The sequence below is a fragment of the Perca flavescens genome, chromosome 9 (assembly GCF_004354835.1).
Source record: "Perca flavescens isolate YP-PL-M2 chromosome 9, PFLA_1.0, whole genome shotgun sequence".
Lineage (NCBI taxonomy): Eukaryota > Metazoa > Chordata > Actinopteri > Perciformes > Percidae > Perca > Perca flavescens.
Window position 1 is genome coordinate 32,975,082 of NC_041339.1, and position 22,325 is coordinate 32,997,406.

The window sequence follows — 22,325 nt, forward strand, 5'->3', positions numbered from 1 at the left end:
ATAATCTCCAATTATACTAAAAAAGAAGAAAACCATAATTACGGCTCTGTTTGGCTCGTTCATGTCAGGAGATGTGTCACTGCCACACCACTCTAATTGAACTTTCTCTGAAAGGCGTTGTGAGAAAACAGGCGGTAACTATTTATACAGCTACACACCTGACCAGGCATCTATCCAAACAAAAGGTCTTGAACCCAGCCCTTGCGTGCCTATCCAACCCAGACATCTGATTAATTACAGTGTGGCCGTTAAGGCGAAGAAAAACTAGCTGATGAAAAGTCAGTGAGTCTGCAGGCTCAACCTGCCCAAACAGCATCATGCGTGTTAGCTTGTAAAAAGTCACCGTCACGCCCCCCGCCCCTCTCTTCGTGTGTTTGCTCCCACACGCCCCTTCCCCCTTGCCTCCCTCCTCTGCTCCTGGCCCATTCGTGCAGACGAGGTAAAACATCTCCCTCGCTGTGTCAGAGCCCCGCAGGTGGGCCCCGCGTGCTCAGGTAGATAATATCACTGTTACTATAGACTGTGTTTGGGTTAGCTGGAAAACACTTTTCACGGCAGGGGCAAAACAAAGTGCTGTGCTGTGCAGTGCGTGATAACAACGGGAGCTGCTCCCTACAAATTAACCTGTGGAAACACTTTGGCCTCGCACGAAACGCACACACGTAATACCTGCTCCTTCAGGTTTTTTTTACATCAATTTACATGATGTTCCTCTGGGAGCATGGAAAGGTTTTATGAGATTTCTAGAGATTTAGGAGATGCCTATTATATGTAATCCACCAAAGAAATAATGTTAATCCAAAACAGTGAAATAAGACTTTAATGTCCTGGTGATTATGTTATAGGACTGAGCTGCCTTATGTCCAGATTGAAAGCATTGGACTGATTGGACAAGTCACTCTGTTTCTAATCTGCATACTGCTTGTGCAGGAGACTTTATAAATTGACTTTCTTTAAACAAAAGAGGCATGAATAGCTCGAATGTGCTCGGGGCCAGAAGCTGGGATGGCTTCCATAAACAGATCACCCAGGTGGTCCATGTGTGAGAGAGCGAATGGTTGAGAGGCCTGCTGCTGCAATCACAAACCTGGATCTTCTTATTTCAGGAGCTCCTTCTGTGTCTTAGCAAAAGTCTGAAGTGCTGCTGATGCAATGAGGATCTGACTCAGGTTTACAACTGTCTGGCACCAAGTAATTCTTGTCACACAAAGGAAATAAAAAAGACTGAAGCACCCAAAATTGAGCTTAGAGATCTGCAAATTTGGTTGGAGTGGTTTACTGGTCTGGCCCTACTTGAGATCCAATTAGGGGTATGTGGCACATGAACTGAAATGAGTTTTACTCCCCTGGTATAGAGAATCTGTTCTGAAAAAAAAAAAAAAAAAATATATATATATATATATATATATATATATATATATATATATATATATATATATATATATATATATATATATATATATATATATATATATATATATATATATATATATATATATATATATATATATATATATATGTGTGTGTGTGTGTGTGTGTGTGTGTGTGTGTGTGTGTGTGTGTCTGTGTGTGTGTGTGTGTGCTTATAGGTTATTTATATTGATTCCTTTACATGTCCAGTTCTCATGAACATTGTTGTCTTAGCGTCCAGCAGTAAGACCGTTTTTCCCCTTTCTCCTCTCAGGCTACATAGGCCTTGCCCTCATGTTAGGGGCTATTTTGCTGCATACACTATTCAAAAACTATCCTCCTGTGCACATTTTTTTTTTTAAATCTAGGTTTTCATTAACAAGTGAAACTATTAATATCAACTCAACTAAAACAATGTTAGAATTTAACGTTAGTCAAAGATAAGTCTGTATGGGAGAGTGCTCCTTTTAGTAAATATACAAAAACAGCATTATCTCTAAAGTGTCTCTGTCAGTGCAACTAAATGTGATTATGACATCAACAACGACCAACTGCATCTTTTCATCCGATTTAAATCATGTAGAAACTAGTTACATTTGTGATTATGCTATGAGTAAAAACCTATGCACACCGCAAATACTTTAATTAATAGAAAAGTATCACACTTTAAATCCTATTTGCAATTTTGGTCAGAAAAGTTACAATTTAATATTTTTCTGAAATTGTTCAACCCTACTTAGCAAAGCTGCAAGCAGCAATACAGGAGGCCAAGCAATCAGCCTGTTCCCAACAGGCAGGTTTTGAACGTCCACTGCACGAGTGATTTATTATTTTGGCTAAAGATTCAGCAAACAAATCAACACTAGCCATGTTTCCATCTAAATGTCGCAAAAAAGAACAAAAAAGAAAATGCAAATTAGAAGCGTTTCCATTAACTGGTTTAGAGCGAATAAACTAGACTACGCAAGGCGTAGTTTGGTCACAAGTTGACGTTACACATGGTTGTAGACTGTAAACCGGCCTGCTACATCAAAGAGTTTAGAAGCTAAGTTCTTTGGCTAAATGGAGAGAGGTAGCATTGTACAAGTTGGCCACCTGTGCAGAATACAGGGTTGGGGCAGAGACATTTGGTGTCAGCGAGACAACCGTTCACCGCTGTGTCTACGCGGTGTGCAGGGCCATGCGATTCAAGCTGTTGAACCAATTTGTCAGTTTACCCGACGTGGCTTAGGCCCAGGCTATAGCGCACCGCAACTCCACTACGCAGCTTGTGCCACAAGTGTACGGCGCACTGGATGGGACCCATTTCCAGATCCTTCCCCCATCCAATGGATACCGGGACTATAGTCATGTGAGTTACATGTTTGCTACGTTACAACTTATTCGGCAAAGCTGTTTCCATCTCCCATTTTGCGCATTAACTCTTTTTCGAAAAAGGCAAAAACCACTTCAAGCGTTGTTTAGAATTTTGCCGTTTCCATCAGCGCAATACTTCAAAATGCACATAAAAAATACATTGATGGAAACACGACTACTGTTTGCACTTGTAGATTTTTGTATCTATCCTAGGTCTGTTGGAAAAACAATTCCACTTATTGGGGGATTTGGAGATCATAGTGCATGCTTTTATCTCAAACAGTCAGTTGTCTCCACCTTTTAACAACTCCGTGTTTCTCCACTAATGTCATTGTGAGGGTTATAACTCATATTCTGTCTTTAATATCCAATGAGTTTCCTCAGCAAAATGCCTCATTACTTTTTTGAGTAATTTAATAATTTTTAATCCTCTCACGACTTAGTTTTGGTTTTTACTTTTCTTTAAACATGCTCTATAAATAAATGGACTTGTCCTGACTTGCAAAAATAGGAGTGTCAATGCCAAAAACAACCCAAATCACAGGCATCTCCAGTTTGATCCACACCCAAATACAATTGTATGACTGTAATTGTAATCGCAAACGGGAAAGGCAAAGGGAAGATCATAGGTCTAAACTTTTTGGTCTCAAGTGTCAAACTCAGCATAATCCAGGACTCTGGTCCTGTGCTTGTTTAATTTTGTGAGCTGGTCCAGACAGATGCAGGGCTCTGAGCGCAGGGCCACACCATAACGGCTCAACATTTTCTATATGGAAAAATAAATTCCTCACACCTACACACACACACACGTCAATTCACGTCACGTCAAGGGTGTATTTCTCATCTTCAAAACAGGTGAGAGATCACAGCAACAATACCAGACACCTGTCTGCTTTATGGAATGTTTAGATAGCATTTTACATAACTAGCGTGTTTTTGTGGCTTCTCTTATCGCGGGTTGAGCATGTTTCGTGATTGACATTGACCTGGGGCTCTCCCCTGGTGTAACGCAGCCTCAATCTTGTATCTTATCATATTGACCTGGGTTATTGTGGTGGTGGTGGTGGGGGGGGAGGGGGGGGGCACTTGGTGTGCTTACCAGTTGTTTATGTAGAGTGTGCGTGACAGATCACCTCTCCCATGCAGCATGGTCATTCAACTCAGCATGTCCAAACATATTTGTGCTATTAGCTGCTCGCCCGTGTTTGTCTGAAGAAAGGATTAACATGAAATATGAGGAAACAGTGACTGACAATATGTGACTCTTAAGGGGGACCCAGATAGTGTTTCACAATGCTTAATAGTGTCAGGTAATAGCTGTGAGTCATTGTTGAGAGCATCGCGTGTGTGTTGAGCAGTTGAGGTTAGGCTTGTGTGTGTGTGTGTGTGTGTGTGTGTGTGTGTGTGTGTGTGTGTGTGTGTGTGTGTGTGTGTGTGTGTGTGTGTGTGTGTGTATGTGTGTTTGTGCGTGTGTGTGTGCGTGCTATTAAAAAAACTGGTTCTTCTGAAATGTTGTTTTGACAGATATCAATAGCACAGGGATCACCAGATACAGGGGGTTCCCTCCACGGTCACAAACAAACTTCTTGTTTTATTTCCTGGCTTTTATTTGGTTTGGTATTTCGGCTTAGCCTGTAATGCCGCGCTGATGAATCAGGTCTGACATTACTCATATGGGTTTGGATAGAAGGTGAGGACATGTTTGTCTGTGGCTTAAGTGCTGCAAAAGTTTCTGTTGTTTTTTGTTCTACATGCTAGCTTTATGACTGCAGCTCTGAAAATAACACTAAGTCTATAATTATGGTTTTAACCTAAAGCCCCCCTCCTCCACTCCCTCCTGCTATTCTCCTGCTTAGCACCTGTACTGAGACACACAGAGGTAAGAGCCAAACAACCTCCGAGTATCTGACGTAGACCTGTAAAGCGCGCGCGTGTGTGTGTGTTCGCGTGCGTGCGTGCGTGCATGCGTGCGTGCATGCGGCTTCATATTTCTATGGCAACTTTGGCTGAGTTCTGGCCCCTCAAAAACAATCACGAGTGTATTTATAGCGCTAGTGTTGTGTTGGCATGCGAGGCGTGGCACTGAGGATACCTTTTCTCCTCTCAGAATTCCTCTAAATGCCTCAGGCCATGTTGACAGTAAATTACACAACCAAACTTCAAAGTATGTGTACTTATTTCTTGTTTAAATATGTATACACATTTAAACAAGAAATAAGAGTCTCTACAGCCATGCTAGCAGCTTTATGTTAGTACAACGCTATCATGTGTATGTTTAGCAAGTGATATTTTCAAATCAAAATACTTTATTGGTCCCTCAAGGGGCAATTCGTAGCAAGCGAACATGAAATCGGAAGTACACATACCGTAGACAAAAAAAAAATATACGAATAAAATATATGTTTATATATTATGTTAAAAAGACATACACAGATTGACAGCAGTGACCGGTCAATATATACAACACCAATGCACATTCTGTGACATATTATATATAAAACAAATTGTGCGAAGTGCAGTGCAAGTCTAGGCACAAGGTAAACTTACTATTTCTTGTACTGTTGCTGTTCTCAAGTCTAAATACTTTGTGTCCCCCAAGGGGCAATTTACCATTTACCATTTATTTAGGTTAGGGTTAGCCTGGACTAAAAACAAAGTAAAGCTGAGGCTGAATTGGAATGTCATTAGTTTTGAAAGTACTTGAGGAAAAGTTGGAGGATCACCGCAGGGACCTTGAATATGATATAACAGATACCACGGCAATCCATCCGATAGTTGCTAAGATATTTCAATAAAAACTACATAATGTCAACCTCATAGAGGCACTAGAGGAAAAGACAGAGGATCATCAAATTCATCAGGGGACCATGAATGTCTGTAACAAATTGCAAGGCAATATATTCAATAGTTGTTGCCTTATTTTATTCTAGAGATACCACAACTAAACTGCTAAAATACTTTTACAATAGAATGTAAATATAATACAATATTATGAAAATGTAATAGTATTTGTAATTTGATTGTGTAATCATTTAATTTGAACACGTGGAAATCAATCTGGGTAGTGTGCCTGTATACTTAGTTTGACATGTCACGTCAGAGACAGACAAAAATAGCTTTGGGGTTGACATCTGTTGACATTTACTCAGCAGACAGTGGCAACAGACTGTAACATCTGCTTGTTTGCATGTTTTGTGCTCTTTAATTAAGACAACCAAGATAATGTATAGATATAAGATTTTTCTCAACATGCCCTTACTTAAACAATAGTTTGTTTGCCATAGCCATGGGCTTTCCCTAATCTTAGTAGTAGCCATGCATCTATATTGTGTGGGTAATTTTTTTCTTTTATGTTGTCATTAAATGTAATCTTGGGATTGCAGAATCATCCAATATTAACATTCATCAATAGGGTTGTTTTTACAGTAAACAAAGTACAGTACACTAACTTCCTATGTAATTCAGGTAAAGAAAATTAGAATATATAAACGTTTACATCCATGCAGTCATCTGACAAAAAAAAAAAAAAAATACCTCAATGTCAACACAGTATTGTGTGATCTGTTATGCTCACGTACATATTAGGAAAGCACAAAGAAAGCTTTGTAAGGGTGTTACGGAGAACTCCAAAGCTCATTTACCCTGGGAATTGCTTTAAATGTTTGATGATTCTGCAGAGCATAATTAATTTCCATTGCCAAAAACCACTGCCAATGCAAATAGAAATGTGCCCCCTTGTTTTCAAATGTATTATGAGTGTTATCCTGTTTACAATATGTCTCCCTTTGATCAGAGATTGCTGAATGTAATACCAAATTGCACAATTCATTTCACAAGAAGATTTGTGAAATGGTACTGTGGCTTGTGGCTCGGTGGTAGAGTGGTCACCCCGTCACCACAAGGTCGGTGGTCCAATCCCACGCTCTTCCAGCCGCATGTCAAAGTGCCCCTGAGCAAGACACTGAACCCCAAGTTGCTCCCCAGATGATATTTGCTGTCCACTCCTAATATACTTAGGATGGGTTAAACTGCACAAATAACATTTCACTACATTGTACTGACAATTCAGAATAATTTTTCCTTTTTATTTTTTATGTCTTCCTTGGAACCATGTGCTTTACCAGCAATCAGAAACAAAGATGTAACAACAACCTTATCACATTTCTCCTTCTCACCTCCTCTGCACTCTCAGTGGAGCAGCTCCACCAGCGACTGGCTGCTGCCTATCAGTCCCCTCATCACCGCTGTGTTGCGACAATAACGTGCCAGCGTATGCGGGCATTTTCTGTCAGCTCAGTGTTGGCACGCTCAGCGAGGTGCGTGATGTCACAGAGGCGGGGCCGTAGATCTGATCTGACTGAGCCAAGCAGCTATAGCACACTGCGTAGCATAGCACGACATCACAGTGCGCAAAACAATCAGATAGTGTCACTAAGCTTTAAAGAAGCCGTTTTTTTTACATCGCGTGTCTTTTAAGAGTACATCAAACTCACTGAGAGGTCTTAACACCTCAAAGAAAAGAGAAAACTAGATTTGTGTTCTTTTGATCTTCAAATGAAGTTTTGCATGACAAAAACATCAAGTGAAGATTCTGCTCTTAGTTTGCCTTTTCGTTTCAGTTTTGAACTAACGTCTGAAACAAGAGTGCTACTGCTTTTTAGGTGATCAAGTGGTACAGATTCATAGAATGACTAAATACCATACTCATGCATTCATATCTAACCTTAATATCTCATTTCTCATCCTGTCTGTGCATCCTCGTAAACATGAGAGAAACATAAATATGTACCCACAGAGCCCATTGGTGCAGTGTGCAGGGTTTAAACTGGCAACCCCATGACGTATATAAATCTACATGGACAATTTTTCATTTTATCATGGGTCTTCTGTTAAACTGACAAACATGGAAATACTGTACTGTCACAAAGATATGTTAGACTGCTCTATGGAGTTAAGCTGCTGTTCTAGCCTATCTATGGTGGCCAGTAAGTATCAGTTGTGAAAGATGGTCCAAAAACATGCAATTCAGGAGCACAAATTGCTAATTTGTGAACTGTGTAGACATTAGCTGTTAGATGTTGGCTTGCTAGCATTGTAGGCACCATGTGTCTGATCTCAAAACGTACCAGGAACTCTTATAAGAATTCCTAGTTAGTTCTTTTCCTCTAGTTACTTCTTTTTTCCTCATGTGTCGGTGTCATACTTTCTTGGTAAGCACACACTTCCCACTAAAATGAAGGAAACATTTTTATTTATTATTTATTTATTATTTATAAAAATGTATTATTTATTTGTGCAGGCGCATCTTCACTTCGAGTCACCTCAAGTGAACTTTAGAAGGTTTGCGTCAGCTTACATCTTTGAAATGACAATCAGATATATCCAACTGCACCGTCTCTAAAAAATGAAATGTCCTTCTAACGGTTTCTTCTAGAGGTTTTCTGCTTGGACAGCTTAAAAGCAGCTGATTGGTCTGCCATGTTTTAATAAATGTCTTAATTTGTTCTACTTAAAATAATCAGTGACTATTTTACTCAGTATTGGCTGCTTATTGAATTATATTTACTTTGTGGTTTGGTACTTCAGTGGTACAAAAAGTGTCAAATCAAATTTTGTTTTAAATGGTAAATTGTTTACAACATGTACCTTAGTTTTTGCAAAAGAATTGCACAATGTGTCACTTACCTTTGTAACTGTAATCTCTGTAATGCGACACTAGTCAGTAAGAGTCTAAAATCACAATCTACTGCATACCATGGAGTGCTTACAAAAAAGACACTAACACGTAAAACTGTTGCTATCTGCAGTCTGATCAAGGAAATAAACACATGAGATTTAGAACTGGTGCAGCATGGACCGAGACCTCACTGCATGCCATCATTATCTTATCATCATTTCTCACTATAAAACAGCTTAACTTAATATTTTCTTATTGACTAATGTTGCCATGTAATCTGTTACTGTTTGTGTTAGTTTACTTTGCAGAGACAATCATGTTGCTGGAACCCCGTGTAGGACGAAAACCCAGGTGAAGTAATGTGCTGTTGAAAGGGCAAAAATACAGACTTCCGACGTCATTTGTAAAATAGATAAATATGTTGCTGTCTGTATTTTAAAAAAAAACACACATACACATTCTCTGTGAAGCACACAGGTGCGTGAGACTTTCTTACACTTGATTAAATGAGCTATGCTCTCGGATCAGATAAGCCTTATCAGATCTGTGCTCGAGTCGTTCTGTATAAAAATCTAAGATAATCTGTGCGTGTTTGTGTGTCTGTGGGCACAGTCACTCTCTCACACACACACACACACACGTAAAATATGTGGCTGCATGTTTATATAGGGTGGATGTCAGAACAGGAGCTCAGGTTTAAACCCAAACAGGGCAGTAAATTAGAACTGGCAGCCTGCCGCAGGGCAACCTTGACTGTGATTGACAAACTCAGCTGAGCCTGTCTCCCAGGTGTGATCACACTGGGCTCAGCCACATGGTCTAGGCCAGGTGCATAGTTACCCCACATTGTTATACCCTGTCTTTGCGTCAGAGCTCACAGAGCATGTGCTAATCCTGCAGGTATTTGCACAAAATATTCCCTAAAGGGCAAATATCCTTGAGCTTTTCACTCAAGAGCTGTGCTGAAGATTGATCTAGCAGACATTTCTGGCTGCACATGGAATCTTAGATATTTCTGGCGCAAAAACTTCACAAATGTCTAATTTGTTGCTGTATTACAACAACTGAATGCAAAGAACAGCTCAGTGACAACTTTGGATGGTAAAATCGTATTTTCTTTAAAGTGCTGAAAGGAATCTGCCCAAAGAGATGAAATCGTTTCGCTTACAATGCTACTCACTTTGTTTCGAGGACTTTAAAAGATTAACTTTCTTGTTTTTTGTGCAGGAATCTGGCTTATCCTGTTCTGTGTCGAGAGGCTGACACTTTCTAGAACATTCTGGGAACAACTGTTTACTATTTCTAACAAAAATATTAGGGCTGTCAAACGCTAAACAATTTTTAATCGCAATTAATCGCTGAATTTCTATAGTTAATCGTGATTAATTGCATGTTTTATCACATGATTGAAATTCTATTATTTTGCATTTCAGAACTGTTTTTAAGTATATATTAACAATGGAAAGCAATTTCTACCAGGGAATCTTCATTGGGAATCAAATTAATGCAAAGAAAGTTACTTTATGAACTTGACTTTAAGATTTGTATTAGTTTATTATTTATTTACTGTAAACAAAAGAAGAAAAAAAGAAGGGTACTAAACAACAGTCAGCAACTTGTTTATTGTTAAGGCCATAGTCAAAATTAAAGATTTAATAATAATGTAATAACTATAACAATAACTTATTTCACCAGTAAATTGCTGTTGAATGACAAAAACAACCACCAGATGGGAAAATGGTATTTTACAATGACATTGAATGCACCACGAGGCTGTCTATTTTAAGTGAACGCACCGTCCGTGTTGTTTAATTCCGACAACGGCAGCTGCTGCGCTGCAGAGCAGACTGTCACGTCCCGGTGTTGGAATCCTCTACAGTGTTTAACGTTAGCTGTCAGCATTTTAACCGTGTTTAATCCAGCTGCTAGCAAAAGGTAGGCTAACGTCACATGCTGCTGTCAGGTGTAGTGTAAAGTCAGGCACCGAAATGAGGCACCAACATTTTCGTTCTTATTCGGTCTCCTTACTACCGTTTAGGTCGGCACGTACTTACCAGAGTCAATATAGTGTGCAGTAACTAAATAATTTTGATTACTCACTGACGTCCAGTGATCACCTGTTGATGAGACAGCGTTTGCACTTTGGTTTCAACAACAGGTCGGCGAGTAGCACTCTGCTTTGGGGTGATAAAAAATCGGATTAAACATTTCCATCCAAACTCTCTCCATGTATTGGACTTACTACATTTCCATTGAAATTCACAGCAACTAGACCACTCTTCCTTTGAAATGGTCAAGTTACCTTCATTCTCCCATCTATTTTTGATGTATTCTGTGGAGTGTGTGTTTTTAGTCATAAAACCTCTGTATAGTCTAGACATAATACCCTTTTTCAGTACCGAGTATGCTCCGAGTAACACTTCTTTAAATATGGGATCATCATTGTCTATATGATTTTTGATAGCTTGATCAAAATAATGGCGCAGTTGCAGGTATCTGTAGTAGTCCTGCTTTTCTAAGCCATGCTTTTCTTGAAGGGTTTGGAAGTCCTTTAGTTGTCCTGTATCTGTTATGGAGTAGAATGTTGTAATACCTTTGGCTATGAAGGATTTAAATCTACCATCCATTTGGTTAGGTTTGAAATCGGGATCATAGGCACACCATTTAAGTACTTTCAGTTTATCTTGTAAGTTATATTCCTCTTTCACTGTGTTCCATGTTTTCAGTTGGAATTTTAACCATGGGTTGTGGATACCGTTAATTAATTTTCTCAAGTCTGTATTACCCAATAGTGTTTGTATAGGAGGGTTCCTAATTAAAAATAGTTCAATATCTTTCCATCTGGCATAATAAGTTTGATTACATAAATTTAACAGAGGTCTAATCTGGGCTGAGAAAAAATAATTTCTCAGGTGTGGTACTGCCATGCCTCCTTCCTCCTTTGACAATTGTAAGGTTTTATATCTAACTCTAGATTTTTTACCTTGCCAAATGAATCTGGAAATCATTTTATCCCACTCTGAGAATTGCTTGGTGGATATTTCTACAGGAAGAGACTGGAACAAAAACAACAGTCTTGGGAGAATGTTCATTTTCACAGACTCCACCCTTTGGACAAGACTCAGGAAAGTGAACGATTGTGACCGATATATTTTGGCTTGTTTTTCCAGCCCCTCGGCTGTCAGGAGACAGGGTTTCTACGTTAGGTTGATAAATGAGGACCAGTGAGAGGGACTAAGTTTATGATACACTGACCAAACCCAAAAACAAGTTCAGGTCTATTTTAATGTGCACTGTGCCATGGTTAGCATTGCTAAACCTCTATCATGATTGACAGGTCAGTGTGTAGCCACGCCCCTAAAGCATCCCCTGCTTTATTGTCTATTTCAAAATAAATGGGGCCATAATTTGCTAATATTTTTGGACTGTCTTAGACCATAGGAATAACATGTATAATTTTTTTTAAATGGGTTTAGTTCTCCTACCTGTACTAAAAGTACAAGTTTTCATGAGGAATGGCCTCTTAAGTCTGAGATTTGGCAACCTGTACCTGTTTGTAGTACATTCAAAGTTGTGATTTATGAAAGTACTTGAGTAAATGTATTTGGTTAGTTTGTGTGTGTGTGTGTGTGTGGGGGGGGGGGGTGGGGGGGGGGGGGGGGTGGGTGGGTGTGTGTGGGTGTGTGTGGGTGTGTGTGGGTGTGTGTGTGTATCTTTGAGCTCGAGGTCAAGTCTCAAGTCTCTCAGCTATAGTCCAAGTCTCAAGTCTGTGCTGTATACAGCGTAGACATACATGTTAAAAAGTGTTGTATCAACTGTGGCGTTCCATGCAGGCTGCTCAGAACATTCCATAGATATTTAAATATAATATGTTATTATGACTCCTTTATCTTAAAGTACCAGCTTTGATTAACTGTTTGGTATAGACCCTTTGCACGTGACGTCATGCTCTACTTGCATAAATTATGAACGCCATGACAGACGGCAGAAGAGCTATGCTGTAGAAGGACGGCAAGCCAAACGCGTACGTGTTCATTCGTCAGAGATGGCAAAAGTACTCACTTCTCCTACGCAAGTAGAAGTACAGATACTTGTGTTAAAAAATACTCTGGTAAAAGTAGAAGTACTGATTTAACTTTTTTATTCAAGTAAAAGTAACAAAGTACAGGCTTGGAAATTTACTTAAAGTATAAAAGTAAAAGTAGCCTTGCGAATGACAACCATTTTTTATGCCAAGCTACCTGGACCACCAGGGCCGGATTGGGACTCATTTTTAGCCCTGGATTTTCATGCCTTAGACCGGCCCACTTTACTTCACGAATGACTATATTAAAAAAATTTAATCAAAACCTTAGTATATAAGTCTGCAATATCGCCCTGTTCTCTACATCCTTGTAATTCGGTGTATTTTGTAAAATATCACTATTTCCAAGTGTTGCTTCACAATGTGTTCACAATGAGTTATTAGAAAAGTTAAATCTTAACAACAACTCAATGATGTTGAACAATATCAGAATCTGTTTCTGTGCAAATAAGTAATCACAGATTAAATAAAGAACAAGATACATTGTATTGCACTTTCTAATGACACCTGTTTTTTCCTTTTTTCATACAACTTTCATAATGGGTCACAAGTAATATTTGGGCATAAAAAGTGATTATATTGTAGCTAATCTGATCATGTTTGCTTGTTCACACACTGTGATACAACAGCTGACAGTAGATGTGCCATCCACACCGACAGCAGCTATCCCTAATGCACACTACTGGCTCTGCTTCTGACACTAAATCACATGTTATAAATTGTCATAATTCTCAGCACAAATCTCTCCTTTTTACAAAGCTTTCTGATCAAGTCAAGTCAGTGTCATTATGGTAGTGCCGAATCATCTGGCATCATTAATTATCCCAGGGCATTTTTCATATAGAGCAGGTCAACACCACACTCTTATTTATTCTTATAATATTCAGTCAATGATCAACCCTACCTGCCCAAACTGGAGTTCTGGGCTCATATAGCTGCTGCTTGGTAACCTTACTGGCTCTTCATTATCACTGTTAGCAGCAAACTGGACTAGTAGGCCTACTAGCTGCTGCTGCGGAGCTACAACAACAAGTTTATGAATCAAGATTGATTCATAAACATAGATGCTGGTTTGCAGTCACTTCTCCTAACTAACTCAGCTTACCTGTCTCAACGTCTTCATTTGGCGTTTTGCAAAAAATAGAAAAAGTTCATCTGGCCGCGTCACTTTCTAGAGCTCTCCTTTTTTAAATTGACGCCTTTTCAGTGCCGTTTTGCAACAAAATCACTAGCTAACTTACTTTACGTTTGCAAGAACTATAGACCAATACAACAAGAGGCATAAATTAACTGACAACATAAGTTATATGACTTACAGTTCTCAAGGACGCACACACGATCTAACTGATTATCCTCCGGACAGATTGTGTCTTTTTCTTTTCTCTCATTTTTTTCTCCGTGTGGGCCCGCTCGCGGTGTGAGGCGCGTGTCCGCGCTATTTTCCGACATGCACTCACAATCACTCCTGATAGACGACCTTTTGTACAAAACTAAAGTATAGAGCCAATTTTCTAAAATGTAAGGAGTAGAAAGTACCGATATTCGTGTTAAAATGTAAGGAATAAAAGTAAAAAGTCGCCACAAAAATAAATTAAATTAAAGTAAAAATATCTGAAAAATCTACTTAAGTACAGTAACAAAGTATTTGTACTTCGTTACTTCCCATCTCTGTCATTCGTGTTCTCACATACACAATCTGCAGAGTAATCCTCACCAACACAAGCATGTGTATGTATTGCCTTTCTGTTTTAACTGACTGATGAATAATAATAAAATTATCCTCAACCAGTTAGCTGCCGTGCTAACCAGCTGTTCCTGCTAACAGGTCACCCCGATGATGACCCACATAACTAACATCGGTTATTCACTAACATACCTACATATCCCAAAAAGAAAGCCGTTCCCTTGATCATTTAACTTAACACACCTACAAAATATAATATCGGTTAAATTAAAGATGACATGGTACGGAAACTAGTTTCAAAAAGGCCAAAAAAAAACGGGTTCCACCATCCATTCCGACATACCCCCACTCCGACATTGACGTCTAATTGTCGGAGTGGCAGCACTTCCATTGTTTTCAAACGTCCCACCACTTCGACAATTTTTGTTTCCATTAGGGTTATGGGTTAGGGTTAGGGAATAGCAGCATGTCGGAATAGCGGCATGTTGGAATAGCGGCATGTCTGAATAGAAGCATGTCGGAATAGCGGCATGTCTGAATAGAAGCATGTCGGAGTGGCGGCATGTCGGACTGGCAGCATGTAACCAAAAAAAACAAGTTAAATACGGGTCTGCGGAGCTCCTACCCCGGCTAGCTGACCAGCTAGCTGCAGCTGGCTTTGGACTGCTCGCTAGCTGTTGCCCATCGCGTCGTAATATCCACCGGGCAAATCGTAACATAGGCTACAGCGAATATAATCACAGATAAGAAGATGGCTAGATGTTACAATTATGTGTGGTTACTACTGATCATATACACTCCATGATTTACTGCATGGATTAACGTGTGATAGATAATTAATGACTGCACTTCCCAGAGCTGTGATAAGTTCAGGCATCCATCAGGAAGTTGCATTGGCACACCCAGTGAACGTAATGTGAGTAGCCACGACGACCATGTCCTAAAAACATAGGCTACGTGTTATATAAATCTTTACTTAAGTAAAGAATAGATGTTAATACAAAATAAACCCTAGATTGATGTCTTATCTTTGCCAGTATGAGGTACCTCCCCCCGCTGTGAGTGTAGCTTTGCGTACCTGTAACCCAGCCAGCTACAAAGAACTGGTAAGCATCCAGACTTTTAAAAGCTTTGAGATCAGCACCAGTGTATGGGGATACCCCCGTTTACCACTTAGTGGTACAAATCGTGTGGACTGAAGTCGAGCAGACCCAGCGATTTAATGAGGTCTGTGAAAACAGAGGGAGAAAGAAGGTAAGGGTCGGTATCCAATCCTGCGATCTCCAACTTCTCCAAATACCGCTCTTTGTGAGCACCTACCAGATACCCTACCTCGACCAATAACGGCACGACAACTTGTTGTTCAATAGAAGAAGCCATAAAGAAGAAGATATTATTATTATTATTATTACAGTTTATTTAGTGTTGTGTCTTTTAAACTGATTGAAACTAATGAAACTTTCCGCTCATCTACTACACTGTTTAGCTTGTGCTTCCGGTGATTCTGCCGTCCATCATGGCATCGTCACATCACGGTCTATATAAGGTAATTGGTGTAAACCGGCTATGGCAATATGACAAAAAAACACCAAGAATGCTTTACGTTCAAGTTAATAAGTGTATTTAGGGTACAGTATAGACCAAATATTGCCTTCTCAGGGTATCAGGGAAATATTGCTAAAATGATTAGCAATAACCTATTTTTCACTTACAGAGCACAACCATGTAATGTGCACTGCGTCTAAAACCTATGACAGCCTATAAACTACTGTAAATCCACACAACCCCCACACTCTTTAACCCAGTGTAGCGTTAACTAAATAAAACTGTAGCGTTATATGATCAACAATAAACCTGTAACCTGTTTGCAGCTAAGTTAATAATTAATGTGGTGGCAGACGTTAACAATAACGTAAATCCCCCCCCCCAAAAAAAGTTTGGCAAACAAACAAACGCTCATTCATCTTTTCATAACATCTAGCGAACGACAGTCGGAGTTAACCTCCTGTAGGTCGTAGCTAAAGCCACAAGCAAGCTAACGTTAGCTGAGCTAAACATGTTTGCTAACCTATTAGGGTGCGTTTTTAGGTGCCTGATAAAATGAGATGTGGTAGGGCCAGAATCCTTAATCTTGATACCACATATTTTGCACTGGGGCTTCTTTTGTTTGGTCCTTGTTGTCTGATGTTTTTAAAGCCAAAGCTTCTGAATGGCACAGCAGCTGCCGGTGCGGTTGGTTGGTTGTACTCTCTCACGTGTAGCCGCGCGCAGCAGATACGTTACCTATTACGTAGAGATTATAGGTTAAGCACGGAGGGGAATAACATACAGCTCATCAGACGTTATAATAAAAATAAAGATTGTTCACGTCAGAGTCGAGTCTGAAGTCTTTTGAGGACAAGTCTCAAGTCAAGTCAGAAGTTACTGTGTGTGACACACAGGGCCGAAAATCGGCCGTTGGACAGTCTGGCGAGGTCAGTGGGAGGCTGTCGGCGTTCATTTTGGCCGACCTGACATGTTCAGTCGGCGGCAGGGCAGTCAGGACTCACCCGGAAATGGGGAGCGGAATGAGCGTGACTAGAGTCTCTCAAAATCTGACGAAAATCTTTTAAACCGACCTTTGTTAGATTAGATTAGATAATACTTTATTTATCCCACAATGGGGAAATTCACTTATTGAGCTGAAATGAAGACAGATTCAGCAACTGCATGGCCTATTTCTCTCTTAAAATGTTTTCAGAAACATGTTTCAGTGAACTATTTTAGTACAATATGAGATCGCATTCTGAACGAGCCGTCATGACAGTCTGGCTTTGAATTTCCGGAGAAAACAAACCCATGTGACGCGTTCGTCAAATCAGCTGCCGGTTGTCATTTCTTGGGCAACAATACAGAGTAGCACTGCCTGCTGCTATGGAAACGTATTACGTTTCTCAAGTCGGTGTCGCCTCAGTGTGTCCCGAGGCAGTTTTTTGGACCTCGGGGACCCGACTGATCATTTTGACTGGCTTTTCTGTCGACGGTCGGCCGTCTGGCTGGTGTGTACCAGCTTTTAAGTATGACTATAGTCCCAGTCTTAAACTCGAGTCCCCTTCTCTGGTGTGTGTGTGTGTGTGTGTGTGTGTGTGTGTGTGTGTGTGTGTGTGTGTGTGTGTGTGTGTGTGTGTGTACTCAAAGGGAAGATTATCTTATCCTGATTAAGGAAACTGGGGAACACCTGCCAAAATACTGGTTACTTTGGTACATACCAAAAAGAGTGTGTGCGCACATGTGTTTGTATATGTGTGTTTTGCTGTCTGTGAACGTGATAAGCAGATAAGATAAGTAACATGTAAGCAGAGGAATGGCAGTAGCAGGCGAGTCGCACGCCACGAGCTTCTCTGACCTCAAACACAGCTCCTTTACCTTCAGTTACTCTTCTACATGCTTCCATATACTGCAACACAAATGTGTGTGCATGCATGCTTTCACCCTCCACATTAGTGTATATGTGTGTGTGTGCAGTCATGTGGTGTCTAGCATGAGAAACGCAGCAGGGGTTTTGCTCTGTCGAGTGACGGAGGGGGAGCGAAGGGGGGGGGGCAAGCTGTGATAACAAACTCTATTCACTTCAGAAATAACAACACAGCACTTAGAGTGAACCGCGGGCTCTTTTCCTCTGGGAGCCACTGATCTGCCCGAGCAAAGAACTCAACTCATTTACTGTCATTAGCTGTTACATCACAGGATGGAGCCTTGGCTCACCTTCCAACTGGATTGCTTATCTACTTATTTGCACTTTGCACACATGGACACTCTTGCCCGTGCACATGCGCACATACCCAGAAAATGATTTTAGCTGGTGAACTAACCGGTGAACTTGCACCTGGAAAAAAGTATTCTACAAACAATAAAGAGCACAACTACATTAACATTTTCTCATTGTGTGTCCATTTTTGGACCTTTACCCCTTTTTCACTAGTTTCGCATTGCCAGAACTTCCGTCACAGCATTACAGAGGAGGGTCTGGCTAATCCACACAGCATTCTGGGATGGGATAAAAATTTGTGCTGGTTCATTGGCATTTCTTTAAACCAATCACAATCGTTTTCGGCACCGTGGCACTGCCCGTGACAATTGTGATCAAACTCAAATTGTGAGTGGTTTGCCCTGCCCCATCCAGTTTCCTTTGGCTATTTTAACAACTGTACCTCTAGGTTAGGCAAAATCTGGTACAAATTTATACCGCATATACTTACCTTTACTGTGGATCAAAAGGAATGCGTCTGTTCTGAAGAGGAGCCGTTATGTATTTAAAACGCAGGTCTGACCTGAGGTCAGACTTCAGACCCTTATCTCCCTGCAGCTCAAACCCTCCTCAGGTCATGTCAACACCAAACACTGGAAGACACACTCACTGGACTTTAAGGTTGTCATTACACCCTGATCACAGTTTACAGAGAGATGAATAAGTTGAAATAGTGCCAAGATGTGGCTCTTTATATTTCAAATCCTAGAAACCTAGTGCTGGCTCAAAGGTAGACAGTTATATGTTCTGTAAATCAACATTTGTGGCACCTATTGTCTTTTTCAGGACCCTGGTGTTCCTATAAAACACTGTATAGAATTCCTGAGGACCATCATTTGAGCACTTTACTGTCCGCGAGAGACGTGAAAACCCTCATCTGGTGAGCTATAAATACGAGTAGAAAAAATACTAAAAACAACAATAAATATATGCAGTGTCTTGACATTTTCTAGGCTAGCTATTTATCTATAACAGATGTTCGTTTGACACACTTTTGTCAGTTCCCATGTTGACAGCTACATAGCGGATGTTAAGAGGGGTTAAAATGTTCAGTTGTGGGTTTACAAAGTTAAAGCGTGCTCTATTTAAAGACATAAGAGCCACAAAGCATTCTTTGTTTTTCCTCATCTTAACATTCTCTATCAGTCTTTTTCTTCTGACTTCCTACCCTTTTTTATTCTTTCGACAGAATGACGTGAGCCTTACAGAGCAAACAAGCACATCATCAGGGGTCATCACAGGTCATCTTCAGGTCAGAGGTCAGCAGCCAGTCCTAGAGCAGTTAGAAGAGCAATGTTACTGTCATGGTAATTATGACGGAAGATTGGCCTCACTGGGACCTTTAAACCTGACTATGATTGCTGGTAAAGTTTGGAGAGTGACTGCTGTCAACACTGAGCTGAAAAGTAACTGCTCTGTAACCCAAAAATGTCTGAGAAATATCATCATCTTTCAAGTGAAAAGTTATTTAAGTTCTATTTAAGAGCTTTTAGTTGTTAATTGAAAATTAGAGTATGTTTCTCATTTGATCATAATTCAATATGTTGGCCGGTTTAGCAGTTCTGTATACAAGCAGTCCCTTATATAAAAAAAACTTTAACAGTACAAGTAAACGTCAATAATCTAGATGTACTCGTTGTCTAGTGTAAGTCCCACTATTACAATTAATTGTGGAGTGACAGCGGGTTAAAATGTTGAGGTTTTTCTGTTATCCATCCATCCATCCATCTTGATCCGCTTATCCGGGGTCGGGTTGCGGGGGGAGCAGCTCCAGCAGGGGACCCCAAACTTCCCTTTCCCCAGCCACATTAACCAGCTCCGACTAGGGGATCCCGAGGCGATCCCTCCACCTAGTCCTGGGTCTTCCCCGAGGCCTCCTCCCAGCTGGACGTGCCTGGAACACCTCCCTAGGGAGGCGCCCAGGGGGGCATCCTTACCAGATGCCCGAACCACCTCAACTGGCTCCTTTCGACGCAAAGGAGTAGCGGCTCTACTCCGAGCTCCTCACGGATGACTGAGCTTCTCACCCTATCTCTAAGGGAGACGCCAGCCACCCTCCTGAGGAAACCCATTTCGGCCGCTTGTACCCTGGATCTCGTTCTTTCGGTCATGACCCATGAGACCATTTTTCTTTTATATATTTGCATGATGGATTTCTGAATTTGAATTGTTTGCTAAACTAAAACCCCTCTAACGTATTTGACTTTGCCAAGCCTAGTTCAATGTTACATTTGCTTAATAACTTTTATAATGTAAGTATACTGTATGTTTTGCCATGTTTGCCAGGAAATGAGCTACAGTTATTCACGGTCCCCAATGGATTCAATTTGTCAGTTCCTTAAGTTTAGCTTAAGTTCAGCTAAGCTAAGTTTTTTAAGTTGATGAGAAAAAATGAACTGTAACAAATTAAAGCGGCACTAATCAGTGGTATCACATATAAACAAAAGGGGCCAAATGACACCGTACACATATAATGTGTAAAGACTTATCAGCCATCTCTTCAGTTCCCCTCAGCTGTATGTAATGTTCAAGCATCTTTAAGCTCATTGTTTTGGTTTTCTGACTCCCAACTTTACAGTTTTTGGTTCACTCTCACCGCTCTCATCAGTTGCAGCTCAAACTACCTGCTAAGTTATGTTACCTACCCAGCAACAAACAGCAGAGTAAGCAACTGGAGCATTTTGCAGCTAGAGAGCCAGATATTTCCCTCAGGAGTTGGTGGGCTTTATAGGGTGATAATATGTCAGGTGTTGCATTTGCAGTGTGTGTTTCTATGCCCATAAGTGGCAAAAGAAAAACTGTTTTAACTAATTCACATTATCTTTGAGATTAGTGCTAAAATAGCATGCTAACATCCTAATATTTGTATAGCCAAATGCTAAACGTCTGGTGCTGATATTCAATTTTTGGTTGTGTAATTGCTTTTTGGGTTGTGTCGTGTAGTTGTTTGTTCATAAGAACATTTGATTCAGTGTGTTTTCTTACATTGAAAATGCAATGTCACCCCATGTTGAGGCACATTTTTATATCTGTTTCATCTGTTTGCAAAACATCTCTTCTGTACATACCTGTCTCTGTGTGCTTGGGATTCCAGGGCTCCAGACTGCGACCAAATGGTCGCAAAATTTGAGAGTGTGCGACTGAATTTTACATCCAATCGCACATGTGCGACCAGCAAATTTGCGCCCGTTTTTTACACGTTAAATGTCGAAATGTTGGTACCTGAGAGCGCGTAAGCGAAAGCTTATCTGTCCTCTCTGAAAATTGACAGAGAGCGGTGCTCCGACACAAACACACACACTCGCACACACACGCAGAGGTGCGATCGGCGCAAACTACGTCGGCTGTTTGGTTGAAGTCACCGTGAGTGATGCCAATAAAGTGGTTTCAAGTATGGTTACAGTTTTTAAAAACTTCACACAGACAGCGTTTGCTGCGATATGATATTAAAAACAGTCACGATGCTGTTGATACTTCCTCTGCGACAAGCAGCAGGCTCAACAGTGTGCAACTGTGCCCTGGTGACTGACTGACAGGCTGAGGCTGTAAGGCAAGGCAACTTTATTTCTACAGCACCTTTCACCTTTCAGCAACAAGGCAACTCAAAGTGCTTAACATGAAACATTAAAGAGCAATTAAAAACGGTCATGATGAAAATACAACAGGCTAAACAAGTTACAGTGAGTAAGAAATTAATAATTATTCAAAATAACAAGTTGTAGGGATGGGTTTGTGAGGAGAGAGGGAGGGGTTTTATTTTTATTTTTGTTTAATTTCTGTGTAACATATTCTAATAAAATAACATAATGTTCTAAGTACATAGGATAAATAGGTTTGGAATTATTTTTACAACTGAAATAATTGTTTTGTAATTACAGAGGGAAAGTACCGAAAAAATTTACCATAATTTCAGGTATCTGTACCAATATTGGTTCAGATGTGAAAGGTACCCAACCCTAAGGGTAGTAGCCTAAACAATACATGTTTAATTTTAAGGTGAATTACCAGAGTTGGTATATTTTTTACATTTTGTTTACTGTCATGACAGCAATGGTGCATTCTATGTTGCATCTTCAAAAGTGACACTGAATTTGAAACGGCACATTGTAATTTCTGCATCTATTATCAAAGTATTCATTAGTAATACAGTGGAAATTAGTAGAAATGTGAATATTTGGTTAGCATGTTGATTTACGGTGTGTGCCCCTAAATTTTCTGGTTGCGCCCCTAAAATTTTCAGTAGGGGGCCACTGTGCTCCTAGTGAGTCTGGAGCCCTGGATTCTGTTTTTGAAGTAGGCTATATGTAAAATACAGAGTAGATGTAAA

The 22,325-nt window shown here is 40.2% G+C and overlaps 1 long non-coding RNA gene across 1 annotated transcript in view; it reads left to right on the forward strand.

The window, feature by feature from the left end:
- LOC114562181 (uncharacterized) overlaps positions 1 to 19,737 on the forward strand; it is a 58,361-nt gene extending 38,624 nt beyond the window's left edge. Inside the window, exons 5-6 of the long non-coding RNA XR_003693448.1 lie at positions 18,785 to 18,878; positions 19,188 to 19,737. This is a non-coding gene — a long non-coding RNA (uncharacterized LOC114562181). The remainder of the gene's footprint in view (positions 1 to 18,784; positions 18,879 to 19,187) is intronic.
- The last annotated feature ends 2,588 nt before the right edge of the window (positions 19,738 to 22,325 follow it).